Consider the following 18973-nt stretch of genomic DNA (forward strand, 5'->3'; position numbering starts at 1 on the left):
TACACCCAGACGTCGGCATGCACCCACATCAACAGACACAAGCACCACACCAGCAGGGAAGGTCCACCGCACTCCTCCTGACACGCACACACAGGGTGAGGTAGGCACACTCACTGGGTCGGGGGGCAAACGTGTGACACGCAGCCAGAGTGGGAGTCCGCATTCCACCCAATCCACTCCCTCCAAATCCCCTCCCCTCAGCTCTCCTGGCCACATCTCCCCCAAGGACTCCTTCATGGCCGCTCTGTCCCTGAGCCCCACAGTTCCACCACCACGCAAGCGGTCAAGGAAGTCCTCGGTCAGGGTGGTTGAGTCTCCCCCCCTGTCTCCACCCTCCCCCGGTGGCGCTGCGACCCATACCTCTGACCCCCCCCCCCTACTTGGGGCCTGAGGTCACTTCGGGTGCAGGTGAGTCCCTGGAGGACCTTGCTAAGGTGTGTAGTGCCATCCTGGCCTCCGCCTTTGGCCATGACACACCCCCTGTGGTTGAGTCCTCCATCCCTGCACCCACAACGCCGCCCCTTTGCCCTGATGTCCCTGCGGTGCCTGTTGCTTCCTTCCCCCCTGATGCCCTCACCAGTATGGAACACAATGCCATTTGACTGTGCAGGCAAGGTAGGGGACACGCATCCCACTGTGTCCCCCATCCAGCTGGGAATCATTGACTGCCCTATGGGCTTTGTGAATATTGAACTGCCTGCGATCCACGGACATTGTGCTCATGCTGAATAAAGCTTAATTTTGTTTTCATTATCACACTACTGCTATGGTGGTATTGGTGTTGGTGGGGCTGCTACATGGTTTTGGGTGGTGTTTAAGGGTTTGGGTGTGTGGGATTTGTAGTAGTGTTCTGCTCATTGGGGGGACCCTGGGATCTGTGTGCCATCACAAGGTGTTGGCTAACTTCCTTTGGTCATGTCAGCAGTTACTGCATGGTGCAATTGTCCCAGGGTGTATTCCTTCCTCTGTGTACCCAGATTTCTTCCCTGCAGGGTGTTCCCAATGTTTAGCGCAGAGCAGTGTCTACATGAGCTGTGTGTGTGACGGATCCCTTCTACTTTGGCCATGCATGCATGGCCATGTCTCCACCTGCAACAATCGTGGCATCCTTGGTGATCACTGTACTTGTGTGTGGAGTCTGTTGACATGAGTTCATGGGGACATGTTCCCTTGTAGGCAGTATGGATGTGGGTAATTCCGGCCTCACACACATGTGTTACACCCCTCCTGTCTCTGGGCACTGCTGGGTGGACTCTGCACACACACCTCCTGTCTCTGGGCACTGCTGGGAGTGATAGGCACCCACCCTCCTGTCTCAGGGCACTGCTGTGAGGACTCTGCATCCACCCCTCCTGTCTCAGGGCACTGCTGTTTGTGATAGGCACCCACCCCTCCTGTCTCAGGGCACTGCTGGGTGGACTCTGCACACACACCTCCTGTCTCTGGCCACTGCTGGGAGTGATAGGCACCCACCCCTCCTGTCTCAGGGCACTGCTGGGTGGACTCTGCACACACACCTCCTGTCTCTGGGCACTGCTGGGAGTGATAGGCACCCACCCCTCCTGTCTCAGGGCACTGCTGGGAGGACTCTGCACACACCCCTCCTGTGTCTGGGCACTGCTGGGTGGACTCTGCACACACACCTCCTGTCTCTGGGCACTGCTGGGAGGACTCTGCACCCACCCCTCCTGTGTCTGGGCACTGCTGGGTGGACTCTGCACACACACCTCCTGTCTCTGGGCACTGCTGGGAGGACTCTGCACCCACCCCTCCTTTGTCTGGGCACTGCTGGGTGGACTCTGCACACACACCTCCTGTCTCTGGGCACTGCTGGGAGGACTCTGCACCCACCCCTCCTGCCTCTGGGCACTGCTGGGAGTGATAGGCACCCACCCCTCCTGTCTCAGGGCACTGCTGTGAGGACTCTGCATCCACCCCTCCTGTCTCTGGGCACTGCTGGGAGTGATAGGCACCCACCCCTCCTGTCTCACGGCACTGCTGTGAGGACTCTGCATCCACCCCTCCTGTCTCTGGGCACTGCTGGGAGTGATAGGCACCCACCCCTCCTGTCTCAGGGCACTGCTGTGAGGACTCTGCATCCACCCCTCCTGTCTCAGGGCACTGCTGTTTGTGATAGGCACCCACCCCTCCTGTCTCAGGGCACTGCTGGGTGGACTCTGCACACACACCTCCTGTCTCTGGCCACTGCTGGGAGTGATAGGCACCCACCCCTCCTGTCTCAGGGCACTGCTGGGTGGACTCTGCACACACACCTCCTGTCCCTGGGCACTGCTGGGAGTGATAGGCACCCACCCCTCCTGTCTCAGGGCACTGCTGGGAGGACTCTGCACACACCCCTCCTGTGTCTGGGCACTGCTGGGTGGACACTGCACACACACCTCCTGTCTCTGGGCACTGCTGGGAGGACTCTGCACCCACCCCTCCTGTGTCTGGCACTGCTGGGTGGACTATGCACACACACCTCCTGTCTCTGGGCACTGCTGGGAGGACTCTGCACCCACCCCTCCTGTGTCTGGGCACTGCTGGGTGGACTCTGCACACACACCTCCTGTCTCTGGGCACTGCTGGGAGGACTCTGCACCCGCCCCTCCTGCCTCTGGGCACTGCTGGGAGTGATAGGCACCCACCCCTCCTGTCTCAGGGCACTGCTGTGAGGACTCTGCATCCACCCCTCCTGTCTCTGGGCACTGCTGGGAGTGATAGGCACCCACCCCTCCTGTCTCAGGGCACTGCTGTGAGGACTCTGCATCCACCCCTCCTGTCTCTGGGCACTGCTGGGAGTGATAGGCACCCACCCCTCCTGTCTCAGGGCACTGCTGTGAGGACTCTGCATCCACCCCTCCTGTCTCAGGGCACTGCTGTTTGTGATAGGCACCCACCCCTCCTGTCTCAGGGCACTGCTGGGTGGACTCTGCACACACACCTCCTGTCTCTGGCCACTGCTGGGAGTGATAGGCACCCACCCCTCCTGTCTCAGGGCACTGCTGGGTGGACTCTGCACACACACCTCCTGTCTCTGGGCACTGCTGGGAGTGATAGGCACCCACCCCTCCTGTCTCAGGGCACTGCTGGGAGGACTCTGCACACACCCCTCCTGTGTCTGGGCACTGCTGGGTGGACTCTGCACACACACCTCCTGTCTCTGGGCACTGCTGGGAGGACTCTGCACCCACCCCTCCTGTGTCTGGGCACTGCTGGGTGGACTCTGCACACACACCTCCTGTCTCTGGGCACTGCTGGGAGGACTCTGCACCCACCCCTCCTGTGTCTGGGCACTGCTGGGTGGACTCTGCACACACACCTTAGTCTCTGGGCACTGCTGGGAGGACTCTGCACCCACCCCTCCTGCCTCTGGGCACTGCTGGGAGTGATAGGCACCCACCCCTCCTGTCTCAGGGCACTGCTGTGAGGACTCTGCATCCACCCCTCCTGTCTCTGGGCACTGCTGGGAGTGATAGGCACCCACCCCTCCTGTCTCAGGGCACTGCTGTGAGGACTCTGCATCCACCCCTCCTGTCTCTGGGCACTGCTGGGAGTGATAGGCACCCGCCCCTCCTGTCTCAGGGCACTGCTGTGAGGACTCTGCATCCTCCCCTCCTGTCTCAGGGCACTGCTGTTTGTGATAGGCACCCACCCCTCCTGTCTCAGGGCACTGCTGGGTGGACTCTGCACACACACCTCCTGTCTCTGGCCACTGCTGGGAGTGATGGGCACCCACCCCTCCTGTCTCAGGGCACTGCTGGGTGGACTCTGCACACACACCTCCTTTCTCTGGGCACTGCTGGGAGTGATAGGCACCCACCCCTCCTGTCTCAGGGCACTGCTGGGAGGACTCTGCACACACCCCTCCTGTGTCTGGGCACTGCTGGGTGGACTCTGCACACACACCTCCTGTCTCTGGGCACTGCTGGGAGGACTCTGCACCAACCCCTCCTGTGTCTGGGCACTGCTGGGTGGACTCTGCACACACCCCTCCTGTGTCTGGGCACTGCTGGGTGGACTCTGCATCCACCCCTCCTGTCTCAGGGCACTGCTGTTTGTGATAGGCACCCACCCCTCCTGTCTCAGGGCACTGCTGGGTGGACTCTGCACACACACCTCCTGTCTCTGGGCACTGCTGGGTGGACTCTGCATCCACCCCTCCTGTCTCAGGGCACTGCTGTTTGTGATAGGCACCCACCCCTCCTGTCTCAGGGCACTGCTGGGTGGACTCTGCACACACACCTCCTGTCTCTGGGCACTGCTGGGAGTGATAGGCACCCACCCCTCCTGTCTCAGGGCACTGCTGGGAGGACTCTGCACACACCCCTCCTGTGTCTGGGCACTGCTGGGTGGACTCTGCACCCACCCCTCCTGTCTCTGGGCACTGCTGGGAGGACTCTGCACCCACCCCTCCTGTGTCTGGGCACTGCTGGGTGGACTCTGCATCCACCCCTCCTGTCTCAGGGCACTGCTGTTTGTCATAGGCACACACCCCTCCTGTCTCAGGGCACTGCTGGGTGGACTCTGCACACACACCTCCTGTCTCTGGGCACTGCTGGGAGTGATAGGCACCCACCCCTCCTGTCTCAGGGCACTGCTGGGAGGACTCTGCACACACCCCTCCTGTCTCAGGGCACTGCTGTGAGGACTCTGCATCCACCCCTCCTGTCTCTGGGCACTGCTGGGAGGACTCTGCACCCACCCCTCCTGTGTCTGGGCACTGCTGGGAGGACTCTGCACACACCCCTCCTGCCTCTGGGCACTGCTGGGAGTGGTAGGCACCCACCCCTCCTGTCTCAGGGCACTGCTGTGAGGACTCTGCATCCACCCCTCCTGTCTCTGGGTACTGCTGGGAGTGATAGGCACCCACCCCTCCTGTCTCAGGGCACTGCTGTGAGGACTCTGCATCCACCCCTCCTGTCTCTGGGCACTGCTGGGAGTGATAGGCACCCACCCCTCCTGTCTCAGGGCACTGCTGTGAGGACTCTGCATCCACCCCTACTGCCTCATGGCACTGCTGGGAGTGATAGGCACACACCCCTCCTGTCTCAGGGCACTGCTGGGTGGACTCTGCACACACACCTCCTATTTCTGGATATGTACGCTTGGAACATACACGGTGGGGGTGCGCTCCATGCATTCGAGGTGAGGGTACGGGTCTAGTTACACTGGTGTGGTGGGGGTACGGTCCGTGAGTCCGCGGGTGGGGGTACGGGTCGTACTTACACTGTTGGGGTGGGGGGTACGCTCCTTGCATACGCGGGTGGGGGTACGGGTCGTACTTACACTGTTGGGGTGGGGGGTACGCTCCTTGCATACGCGGGTGAGGGTACGGGTCGTACTTACACTGTTGGGGTGTGGGGTACGCTCCTTGCATACGCGGGTGAGGGTACGGGTCGTACTTACACTGTTGGGGTGGGGGGTACGCTCCTTGCATACGCGGGTGGGGGTACGGGTCGTACTTACACTGTTGGGGTGGGGGGTACGCTCCTTGCATACGCGGGTGAGGGTACGGGTCGTACTTACACTGTTGGGGTGTGGGGTACGCTCCTTGGATACGCGGGTGAGGGTACGGGTCGTACTTACACTGTTGGGGTGGGGGTACTGTCCGTGAGTCCGCGGGTGGGGGTACGGGTCGTACTTACACTGTTGGGGTGGGGGGTACGCTCCTTGCATACGCGGGTGAGGGTACGGGTCGTACTTACACTGTTAGGGTGGGGGGTACGCTCCTTGCATACGCGGGTGGGGGTACGGGTCGTACTTACACTGTTGGGGTGGGGGGTACGCTCCTTGCATACGCGGGTGGGGGTACGGGTCGTACTTACACTGTTGGGGTGGGGGGTACGCTCCTTGCATACGCGGGTGAGGGTACGGGTCGTACTTACACTGTTGGGGTGGGGGGTACGCTCCTTGCATACGCGGGTGGGGGTACAGGTCGTACTTACACTGTTGGGGTGGGGGGTACGCTCCTTGCATACGCGGGTGAGGGTACGGGTCGTACTTCCACTGTTGGCATGGGGGGTACGCTCCTTGCATATGCGGGTGGGGGTACGGGTCGTACTTACACTGTTGGGGTGGGGGTACGCTCCATGCATACGGGGTGGGGGTAGGGTCCGTACATATCCGTCCCCACGCTATGTGATGCTTGTGCGGGCCGTACCCAGGCCTTTGCCACGTGGGTACGATCCGTCCCGCCATTGTTGGGGTGACGTGTGTGTGGGCGTGGTACGACTCGTACCCACGCTCTTCAGGAGTGGGTACGGGACGTACCTGTCTGGTTGTGTTGCCGGTTCGCGTGGTGACGGACTTCCGTTGTGGCGGTCGCTGGCTTATCAGGACACGCCCCCACCCCCTCGTGGTGACCAGGGCATGGGAGTCAGGTATGTCCAGGCCATGTGTGGTGTGTGACTTATGTGGTTGTTTTGTGGCCTGCCCTGGTCGTGCCACCCCCACCCCACACCACTTTCCCCCCTCCCTTAGTTATTCTGACCTTCTGCGGCGTCTGCGTCGTAACCTGTAGAGGAGGTGTACTGCTATGAGGGCAGGGATGACTCGTAGATTCGGGTCCATGTCAGTCCATCGCATACTGGTACTCCTTGATCGCGTCGTCCTGTCGTGTACGGGTCCTCCTTGATCGCGTCGTCCTGACGCGTACGGGTCCTCCTTGGTCACGTCGTCCTGTGTGTCCGTCACGTACTGGTCCTCCTTGTTCGCGTCGTCGTCTGTCCGTCGCGTACTGGTGGTCCTTGTTCGCGTCGTCCTGATTTCCCGGCAGTTTTTGGCTGCCGCAAAATATTCACCGTGCGGGGTGACGTCGGTGCGAATCGTAATTCCTGGGTCGTGAATGGCTGGCTGCGAGCGTCCCGACGTCAGGTCGGCGCTTTCCCGGATCGCATTGGTAGGTGTTTTTTTGTTCGGTCGGGCTTTTTTACGATTCGTACGGTAATGGTGTACCCGTGCGAATCGTAATTCCTTGTTTGTAAAAATTGACGACCGGGTACGCGTCGGGCGGAGATTATGCTCCGTCCGACGGTTCGTACCCGGTTTTTACCGGATCGTGATCGGCACCTCTGTATATTTTGTGAAGGTGAGTTTCATTGCAGCTTGCTCTCTAGAGGTGGGCGAGACGCTTAAAGCTTGAATCAGGCTCCTGCCAGAACCCTGGCACCAGCTCAGCTCAAGGTCTCTGAAGGCCCTCAAGTCCAACATGAGCTGTTTTCATATGACAGACCTCGGGCAACAAGAACTGAAGGCAAAGCATTAACTGTTGATGTAAAATAAGAGACAGAATATTATACCCCTCCAGGGGCTGGACTGCACACTTTACAACCAAAAACAGTGATCAATCTTGGCTGCTATGCTTGCCAATTCTGTGATCGTAGGGAAATGTTCTATTTCACTGAGCCTCCTTTTCCTTCATCTTCACATTTGAGAGCCCCATCAGATATGTGAGTTCAGGATGGGCCCTGATCAAAAAACAAAGGTGCTTGATTTATTATACTACAAAGTTGATCAATTTTATTTTAAGAATTTGGACCACTTTTAGGGTACGCATAACAACTGACTTGCCTCTTTGGTTACTAGCCATTCCAGCCAGGGTGGAGGAAGGTTGGGCAGAAATGTTTCCAAGTTCATGTTGAAAATCTTTGGGCTTGATCTAGAGTTTGGAGGATGGGGTAACTCTCACAGGTGCGATGAATATACCATCCTTCATATTATGATCTCATTGTATCCTAAGGGAATCGTAATACGGCAGGCGGGATATCCGTCACGTTTGTGACAGAGTAACCAGTCCCACAAACTCTAACTCAGGCCCGTTGTTGTGGGATGAGGCGAAATGTTAAAGACATTTCAATTGAGCAATGATTGAAAGGTGATAGCTCTATAGGTTTGTGAGTGACAGGGGTGACCCAAAGCCTACTCTCTGTGTATTTGCTCTTAACTTAAGGTCTTTGCTTTGCCAGCCCTAAACATTGGTCAGGAATAGCTCATTTAAAAGCTGTCAGCCCTTACAGTAATACATAGGGTCAAAGGCATCATCTAATTTGCAACAATTTAGAACTTTTATTATTGGTTTTTGCTTGTGTTGATTGTATCTTTTAGACAAGTTTCGAATAGATATAGCTGAAATATATAACATAAATAAGTAACAAAATATGAATTAGCAATAGATATCATGCAGCCAAATCATTGCCCCATGGAAAATGAAAAAAGAACACACCAGGGGTGGCTTACTTGTCACCTATGTTGTGTCACACACTAAATAGTTTTTTTACGCATAGTAAATAAATGAACTGTGACCTTAAAACATCCACAGACATTTTTCTCCCAAAATTATGTGTGTTTTGGCCATTACTTTCCTTCTTTCTTTATTTGCAGATATTCTTGATATCCAAACTCTGGAAAACCGCATTCGAAGACACATGAAAGGATAAAATCAAACCTTTGCATCTGAGTTCACCCTTGTGGGTTTTTCTGATTTTCCACATCTTATAGTTCCCCTTTTTCTGACCTTTTTACTCATTTACGTCCTGGTAATTGTGGGGAACGTTCTTATCATGGTGATTGTCTATTCCAACAAACAACTGCACACACCAATGTATTTTTTCCTTACAAACCTAGCCTTTCTGGACATCTGTTACACAACAATAATTGTTCCAAATATGCTGGCTCACTTCTTTCAGGAGGTAACACACATTTCTCTAAGTGGATGCCTTCTGCAGATGTTTCTTTTCAGCACCATGGTGTCTACAGAATTCTTCCTTCTTACAGCCATGGCTTATGATCGGGTGAGCAGTCTAAATATCGAAAATTTAAATTCGACCTACAATAATATCGAGTCTAGAATATCGAAGGGACAGAATATCGATGTCAAGAATATCGATGGACAGAATATTGACCCTAAGGTAAGTAATATCGGTTTTTTTATATCGATGTTAGTAATATCGAAGTTAGTAATTTCTATATGAAATATATCGATGTTACCAATATCTATGTCACTAATATCGATATGTATAATATTGCTATGTATTTTATTATGCATTTAATATGTATGTGTTAATTATTTTTTGTTAAGTGTTCAACTGGTTTTAAAATGTATGTATACAATTTTTATATGTTAATAATGTTTTTTTAAGTTAATTTTGTGTTTTAGTACCGTAGCGGGTTGTGGGTTTATAGGGGAATAGGGTGGGAAGTAATTTAATTATATGAATTTAATTATACATTTTTGGGAATTATAAATTAATTTTAAATAATTTTTTCGTTTAAATTCTGTAGCGGGTTGTGGGTTTATAGGGGATTAGGGTGGGAAGTAATTTAATTATATGAAATTAATTATACATTTTTAGGAATTATACATAAATTTTAAATAATGTTTGCGTTTAAATTCTGTAGCGGGTTGTTAGTTTATAGGGGAATAGGGTGGGAAGTAATTTAATTGTAATTAAGTAATATTTTTATTTATTTATTGGTATTGATAATTATATTTTTGTTAATTAAGTATTAATTGGTAATTAATTTTTATTAATTGGTAATTAGTTTTTATTAATTGATTAATTGATAATTATGTTAACTATTATTTTATTATTTGAGTGTTTCGTGCGTTTATAGGGGAATAGTGTTGGAAGTAATTGTCAGAACCAGCTCTTCTCTTGCTAGCGGTTGACACAGGAGCAGGATGACGCAAGCTCCCAATTCCTCCTCTGAACTCCCCGGCCTCCACAATATCTAAATGCGTAGCCAGAAGAGCCCCAAGGGGGAAAGGGGAATTGGACAGAGAAGAGAATGCACACACTGGTGGTCTTCCTTTCTGCTTCTTCTTATGTAGTCTATCTTTTCTCTGGCTCTTGCTGTAGTTCGTGAGCTGTAAATAAACAATTACATGTAAATCACCTTCTACTTCCCTTTTCTTCCTTCCTATGTCTTTCCCTATTCTCTATTGTACCCACCCTGATGCTGTGTGCCTTTGCTTCTCTTCTATGCTACTCGTTCTTCTGTTCTTAATGTTTTTTCACTGTAAGATGAATAACTTGTGTTATTATATTTCCTTCTCCCTTCCTGACCTCTCTTAGTCTTTTTTCTCTAAACTCACTTACTGGACAGAGAACGGAAGCCTTGGTTTATTTTCTTATTCTTCTTCACCTTTTATTGGTTGTTCTAACTACTGTTGCTTCTCTGTGGTTTTGTTCTTACTTTTCTGTGTCATTTGTATTCTGCCCTCAAGAGTTTTCCACTCCCTATGGTTTCTTATTGACAGGAATCGGAACTCACTCGGAACTACTTAGTGTACCTTAACCTTTTATATTCTAGACTTGAGCTGACTCAACTCGAACCAAAAACTAACGCTACTCCAGAACTTGTGTTGACTTTTTAGAACGCTGTAATTTCATTCACTAGAACCGGTGCTTCAGTTAAACTTCCGCTGCTGCGAAGTTCGGAACGTTTTCTCTGGTAGAAAAATGGAACAGTCTTACTTGGGGTTGCTGGCTGCTTCCAAACTCTAAATTCTCCTCAGAATTTCTCGCGACGCGTATCTTCTTTTCCCTGACTAACGCGACGCGTTGAGGTAACCTCCTACTCCTCTCACAGTTCAGGTGAAGTGCGCAGCTCTCCGCGCGCCTCACCGGTATCATGCAAATCTGCCCAATCAACTAGAGCGCTAACCCGTTTCGGATTAAGGAACACTCTGCCGCCATGTTGCATTCGACCTCGCACCAAATGCTGTTTACACAGTTTTGACAACACAGCCACCATCATTCCTTTCTTCTTATACTGAATACCTTTCTTGACATGTGACCTCTTTGTTGGGGACCTGACAGTACCCTCCCTCAAAGATCTTCCTTCCTTCCGGACCTTGCTTGGAAATCTTCTGTGGAATTCTGCTACTAGTCGTGGAGCATTTACTTCAGACTCTGGCTCCCAGGATCTTTCCTCCGGACCATAACCCTTCCAATCTAATAAGTAGTACAACTTCCCATTCTGTAGTTTAGAGTCTAAAATTTGTTGAACTTCAAACTCATTTCCTTTCTCAGTCTGAATTGGCTTTGGGGTCTTACTCAATCTAACTTCTGGTTCTGCCTTCTTTAATTGCTCAAATGCTGCCTCTGCTTCAGCATCCCACTGGAAAGGAACTCCCTTCTTCAATAAACGTGTGATTGGGATTAACTTTTTTGAGAAAGCCTGAATAAACCTTCTATAGAAGTTGGCAAATCCTATGAAACTTTGGATTTCTTTAACTGAGGTAGGGGATTTCCACTCAGTCACTGCCTTTATCTTATGTTCATCCATGGTGATTCCTCCTGGAGCAAGTACAAATCCCAAGAACTCGACTGTGGTTACATCAAATGCACATTTGTCCAATTTGACAAATAACCCATTCTCACGAAGTCTTTGTAGTACCTTCTTGACATGTTCTTCATGTGTCTCTACTTCTGTCGAGTAAATCAATATGTTGTCAATATACACAATTGCTATTTGGTCTATACAATCCTTCAATACATCATTAATAAAATGTTGAAATGCAGCTGGCGCGTTGCATAGCCCATATGGCATCACCTGGTATTCGAATAGACCTTGCTTCATTCTAAACGCCGTCTTCCACTCATCGCCTTCTCTGATTCGAACCAGGTGATAAGCTCCTCGCAGATCAAGCTTGGTATAGATTTTAGCTTCTTTCACCTGGTCCAGAAGAGTGGAAATCAGAGGTAAAGGGTAACGATTCTTGATTGTTATTCGATTTATTGCCCTGTAGTCTATGCACGTGCGTAATTCTCCATTTTTCTTTGGAATGAAAAACAAAGGGGAGGATACTGGAGACTGCGAAGGTCGAATGAATCCATTCTCTAAGTATTCCGCCAGATACTTCTTTAAATGTTTATCCTCTTGTTCGGTCAAAGCATAGATTCTACTGCAGGGTAAGTTCACTCCAGGTTCCAGGTCTATTTTACAATCATACTCCCTGTGAGGAGGTAATTTCTTTGCTTCAACTTCATTAAAGACATCCTGATATTCTCCATATTTCTTTGGTAAGGTTACCGTGTCTATCAAACAAACTGAATTTTCGTTTTCACTTAAATGATAAGCAGGAGATTCTTTTATTCCAATTTTGCAGTCTTTGAAACAATTTTCCTTGCAGTAATCCGAGTTCAAGGTTATTGTTCTTGCGGCCCAATCTATGGTGGGGTTATGCTCCGTGAGCCATGGTAACCCTAAGATCAATTGAAACTGCGGGGCGTCTATTAGATTAAATTGTAATATTTCATGATGACCTTCTGTGGTTTCTAGATGCACTGGCTCTGTGTGACTCACAATGGGGCCTGATGACAGATTGGTACCGTCCACTGCTCTGACGGGCTCACTCTTCTCCTTTCGGATTGCTAGTAATCCAATTCTCCTTGCGAATTGTAAATCGCAGAAATTACCTGTCGCTCCCGAGTCTATCATCACAGCTATCTGATTTCTCTTTTGTTCTCGATAGCTCAGAGTGACAGATATCACCAAATGAGGAGCGTCTGCTTGTAAGGTATTTGCCAAAGCATGATTCATTGGAGCTGACTTTGTTTCTGCAACCACCAGTCCAACTCCAGCTACTGGTGGCGCGTGGCGTTTTCCGCCGACTGCGTCTTGGGCTTCTTGGGGCAATCTCGAACAAAATGCCCACTTCCTCCACAATAGAGACACAACTTATTATTCCGCCTCTTCTCCTTCTCCTCCTTTGTAAGAGGTCCACGGATAGTTCCTATTTGCATAGGCTCGGTTCCGCGATTTGTATCTTGCTCCTTGTGAGGCTCATATCTGGCTCTATCAAAACGCGGTACACTGGGTCGATAATCTCGTTTCTTCTCGCCTCTTCACTCGCTCTGGCGAAAATCGATCTCCAACACTAGTTCCACCAAAGCAGAGATGTCTGTGGGACGATTGGGAACTTGCGCTAAGGCATCTTTTAACTCATCCTTTAGCCCCCGATAAAATACTGCGGCTCGTTTGTTCTCTGGCCATTCCGTCTCTAACACCAACTTGTTGAATTGTGCCAAATATGCAACTAACTCTCTGTTTCCTTGTCGGATCTCTAAAAGTTAATTGTCGGTAGCTTGAGACACCTTCCGACGGTCAAAAATTCGCATGAACTCTTTCTTGAAGTCTTCTAAATTGAATAGCACAGGGTCGTTTCTGGTGACCAAAGGCATTGACCAAGCTGCGGCATCCCCACTTAAGTAGGAAAGGATAAATGCCACTCGAGACTGCGCATCTGGAAACAAGGCTGGTCTGCACATAAAGTGCAAGGAACATTGGGTTAAAAAGACTTGGGCCTTCTGGGGGTCTCCACTAAAGCGTTCTGGGGGTGCTAAGGGAATCACCGGGGATAAAGAATGTATTACTTGTGTGTTAACCCTTGACTGGGACGGAGCAGCTTCCTCAAATGAACCCAAAACTGGGGAAGATATCTTATACTCATCTCCCGCAACTAAACTCCCTATTCTTTGCGCCAATTCTGTGGTGTCCTTTTTGAGTTCCCTGTTTTCTTCTCTAACGGTAATTAGTTCTCTTTGTATCTCATCCAAAATGTTTCCTAGCTTCTTTAAATCCAAACCTTCCGCCATTCTGCTCAGGTGCCTGTACCTCGTGGGCACTTCACTCTGTCAGAACCAGCTCTTCTCTTGCTGGCGGTTGACACAGGAGCAGGATGACGCAAGCTCCCAATTCCTCCTCTGAACTCCCCGGCCTCCACAATATCTAAATGCGTAGCCAGAAGAGCCCCAAGGGGGAAAGGGGAATTGGACAGAGAAGAGAATGCACACACTGGTGGTCTTCCTTTCTGCTTCTTCTTATGTAGTCTATCTTTTCTCTGGCTCTTGCTGTAGTTCGTGAGCTGTAAATAAACAATTACATGTAAATCACCTTCTACTTCCCTTTTCTTCCTTCCTATGTCTTTCCTTATTCTCTATTGTACCCACCCTGATGCTGTGTGCCTTTGCTTCTCTTCTATGCTACTCGTTCTTCTGTTCTTAATGTTTTTTCACTGTAAGATGAATAACTTGTGTTATTATATTTCCTTCTCCCTTCCTGACCTCTCTTAGTCTTTTTTCTCTAAATTCACTTACTGGACAGAGAACGGAAGCCTTGGTTTATTTTCTTATTCTTCTTCACCTTTTATTGGTTGTTCTAACTACTGTTGCTTCTCTGTGGTTTTGTTCTTACTTTTCTGTGTCATTTGTATTCTGCCCTCAAGAGTTTTCCACTCCCTATGGTTTCTTATTGACAGGAATCGGAACTCACTCGGAACTACTTAGTGAACCTTAACCTTTTATATTCTAGACTTGAGCTGACTCAACTCGAACCAAAAACTAACGCTACTCCAGAACTTGTGTTGACTTTTTAGAACGCTGTAATTTCATTCACTAGAACCGGTGCTTCAGTTAAACTTCCGCTGCTGCGAAGTTCGGAACGTTTTCTCTGGTAGAAAAATGGAACAGTCTTACTTGGGGTTGCTGGCTGCTTCCAAACTCTAAATTCTCCTCAGAATTTCTCGCGACGCGTATCTTCTTTTCCCTGACTAACGCGACGCGTTGAGGTAACCTCCTACTCCTCTCACAGTTCAGGTGAAGTGCGCAGCTCTCCGCGCGCCTCACCGGTATCACGCAAATCTGCCCAATCAACTAGAGCGCTAACCCGTTTCGGATTAAGGAACACTCTGCTGCCATGTTGCATTCGACCTCGCACCAAATGCTGTTTACACAGTTTTGACAACACAGCCACCATCATTCCTTTCTTCTTATACTGAATACCTTTCTTGACATGTGACCTCTTTGTTGGGGACCTGACAGTAATTGAAATCTAATTAAGTAAATATTACATTTGTTGCTGGGTATTGATAATTAATTAATTGGAGATTAATTATTAATTGGTAAATATTTTAAATTATAATATTTTGGGTATGAAAATTGGGTTATTGTTGATTAATAATCAATTGGTAATTAGATATGTTTAAATATTATTTATTGCTATTTCTAATTACTATATTAATAATTAATTATTAATTGGTAATTAATGTATAATAATTAATATTTTTGGTATAAAAAATATGCAATTGTTTAATATTTTTTAATTGGTAATTAAAGTTTGTTAATTATTTTTTGGTATACAAAATGTAATTGTTTAATATTTTTTAATTGGTAATTAATATTCATTAATTATTATTTATTGGTATTTATTATTAATTTATTGCGAATTAAATATTTATTGGTAGTTATGTTTTTAATAAATATCTATTGGTATTTGTAAGTAATTTTGAGTTATTTATTAATTACATTATTAATTATTTTAAAGAATTATTGTATTTATAAGTATGTTGTTTTTAACTTCTAAGCTATCCAACACTTTCCCTACTGTTGCACTCTCTGGAGTTAGAATAGTAATTTTTACCCCTACACAATCCAACACTTTCCCTACTGTTGCACAGTCTGGAGTGGGAATAATAATTTTTACCCCTACGCTATCCAACACTTTTCCTACTGTTGCACTCTCTGGAGTTGGAATAGCAATTTTTACCCCTACGCTATCCAACACTTTCCCTACTGTTGCACTCTCTGGAGTTGGAATAGCAATTTTTAACCCTACGCTATCCAACACTTTCCCTACTGTTGCACTCTCTGGAGTTGGAATAGTAATTTTTACCCCTACGCTATCCAACACTTTCCCTACTGTTGCACTCTCTGGAGTTGGAATAGTAATTTTTACCCCTACGCTATCCAACACTTTCCCTACTGTTGCACTGTCTGGAGTGGGAATAGTAATTGTTGTCCCTACGCAATCCAACACTTTCTCTACTGTTGCACTCCCTGGAGTTGGAATAATAATTTTTACCCTTACGTTATCCAACACTTTCCCTACTGTTGCACTGTATGGAGTGGGAATTGTAATTTTTACCTCTACGCCATCCAACATTTTCCCTACGGTTGCACTGTCTGGAGTGGGAATACTAATTTTTACCCCTACTCCATCCAACACTTTCCCTACTGTTGCACTCTTTGGAGTTGGAATAGTTATTTTTGCCCCTACGCTATCCAACACTTTCCTTACTATTGCACTCTCTGGAGTTGGAATAGTAATTTTTACCCCTACGCTATCCAACACTTTCCCTACTGTTGCACTCTCTGGAGTTGGAATAGCAATTTTTACTCCTACGCTATCCAACACTTTCCCTTCTGTTGCACTCTCTGGAGTTGGAATAGTAATTTTTACCCCTACGCTATCCAACACTTTCCCTACTGTTGCACTCTCTGGAGTTGGAAAAGTAATTTTTACCCCTACGCTATCCAACACTTTCCCTACTGTTGCACTGTCTAGAGTGTGAATAGTAATTTTTATCCCTACACAATCCAACACTTTCTCTACTGTTGCACTCCCTGGAGTTGAAATAGTAATTTTTACCCTTACGTTATCCAACACTTTCCCTACTGTTGCACTGTATGGAGCGGTAATTGTAATTTTTACCCCTACGCCATCCAACATTTTCCCTACGGTTGCACTGTCTGGAGTGGGAATACTAATTTTTACCCCTACGCCATCCAACACTTTCCCTACTGTTGCACTCTTTGGATTTCGAATAGTTATTTTTACCCCTACGCTATCTAACACTTTCCTTACTGTTGCACTCCCTGGAGTTGGAATAATAATTTATACCTCTACGTTATCCAACACTTTCCCTACTGTTACACTATCTGGAGTGGATATAGTAATTTTTAGCCCTCCGATATCCAAAATTTTTCTTTCTGTTTTTTTTGGTGCTGGAGTAGTAGTTTTATTGTCTCTGCGATTTAATATTTTATTTATTATTTTAGTTAATGTAGTATATAATTAATTTTAACAATATTTAAATTAAATGTAATTTTTTTATTTTGTTATATATAAACATTTAATTTTTATTTATGTTATTGTTTTATGTGCGTAATGTTTTTGCAATTTTTAATATTTTTAAATAATTTGCAATGTATTAACATAATTATAAAAACATTATTAAGTAAGTATATATATTATATATTATATGTATATGTTTACTAATTTTTTTATTAATTTATATTGATTAATTACTAATTTTTAACATTATGAAATATATGTAATTATGTTTATTTTATTTATAAGTATTATATGTTTATTTTACATATTTTTTGTAACCAAAAAAAACCCGATATTTTTAAAAACGATATTTTTGACATCGATATTTTATTTTCGATATTTTTGTACTTACCATGTTGTAGATAGGATGTCGATATTCTTGACATCGATATTTTTGTTGCGATATTTTTGTAGATCGAATTTCTGACTTTCGAAATTTTGTCAGAGATCCTTATGATCGATATCTGGCCATTTGCAAACCTTTACGGTATGTGACCACCATGAATGATGTAGTATGCATGAAGCTGGCTGCCATATGTTGGCTATATACTTTTATTGATCCAATACCACACATTGTACTAGCATCTAGGCTCTCATTCTGTGGGTCTCACACAATCAACCACTTCTTCTGTGATGTGGCAGTTGTAATGAAGCTTTCATGTAGCAGCACTAGTGTTCTTGAGTTATCAATCTACGTCGTGGGTACTCTAGTTGGAGTTGCACCATTTGCTTTAACTATTGCATCTTACATCAACATCATCTCAACAATCCTGAAAATCCGGTCTACAGAGGGGAGACGCAAGGCCTTTTCCACCTGTGCCTCTGACCTCACTGTACTTATATTATTCTATGGCGTTATCTGTTCTACATACATGAGACCAGCATCAACATCTTCAGTAAAATACAACAAAGTATTCTCTTTGTTATATGTTGCTATAACTCCACTATGTAATCCCATTATATACTGCCTAAAAAATAAAGAGTTTAAAAACACCCCGAGGCAGAGAAAGAATACGAAATAGCATTTAAGAAACAAAATGACAGATGTTTTAAACTTTCAAAGAATGTTTTGCAGGAATAGATGTTATTTATAACTGAGGGTGTATCCCAGCATTTGGTAGATTCTAGCATTGATGTTTCTAGTACCATGTGCACCTTTTCAGTTTTATTCCAAAGTTGATATTATGATTTTAGAAATCAGAGAGGTTCTAGCGTAGCTCACAGCAGTCATAGACAGATTTAATGTAGGCTGGGATGCAAGAAGAGGAACTGCTGACTTTGTTACTGGTTGAGCTGTTGTGCACCCTCCACTCATTCAGATAATTCACTGTTAGATTCCACTAGTCCTGGGTTTCAGATATAGCCAGGTCTCCCGGGGAGGCGTAGCATTCAGATGCATTTCCAGATTAACGATTTCTTGTAAATCTGGAAATGTGTCCGGTTCAATGGGTGTTGCATGGGAACATCCACAGCAACACCCATGGAATTCCCCTTTCATGCAAAGTGCTGCGTGCACAGGGGCCATATTTACAAGGACAGGAAAAGTCATGCAGGGTGGCTTTGCCTGTCCTTGTAAATATGTGGCATTAAAATACGCCGCAGGAGCGTTACAAAAAGTGACGCACCGGTGGCACAAGGGGCTTGTAAATCTGACCATAAGTTTGTAAGGAAAAAATATAGTGGTGTGTGGAATTGAGCATTGAAATCGACATTTGCCATGATAAGACTCCACACCATTGACAACAAACACATTAGCAATAACGAACCAAAGAGACGGACGTACAGAAATGGAAGATCAAAGATAGCAAGTGTGATGACCTTATTTCCAGAAGTCTAATGTTTCCCTTCCATTTTTCCAGCAATGCAGTTTCTTGGTGTTGGTATACCAAGCAAATCTGCTAATAAAGGGACAAACTACATCAGTATCAGGCAGAGTGAGGCACAGTCATGATTCTTATAATCTCATTAAGAAGAAACAGTTTGAATAGTTGACACACATGCTGCAGTTGGGATGAAATTGTATTTGTGTTGTATTATTAAGAGAAAGATGATATAGTTGTTCGATTCCACTTCG

The 18973-nt window shown here is 46.9% G+C and overlaps 1 pseudogene; it reads left to right on the plus strand.

Annotated features, from left to right (window-relative positions):
* The first annotated feature begins 8426 nt into the window (after positions 1-8426).
* LOC146813054 (olfactory receptor 5V1-like) lies at positions 8427-17921 on the plus strand (annotated as a pseudogene).
* The last annotated feature ends 1052 nt before the right edge of the window (positions 17922-18973 follow it).

This window comes from Triturus cristatus, chromosome 7, assembly GCF_964204655.1.
Source record: "Triturus cristatus chromosome 7, aTriCri1.1, whole genome shotgun sequence".
Lineage (NCBI taxonomy): Eukaryota > Metazoa > Chordata > Amphibia > Caudata > Salamandridae > Triturus > Triturus cristatus.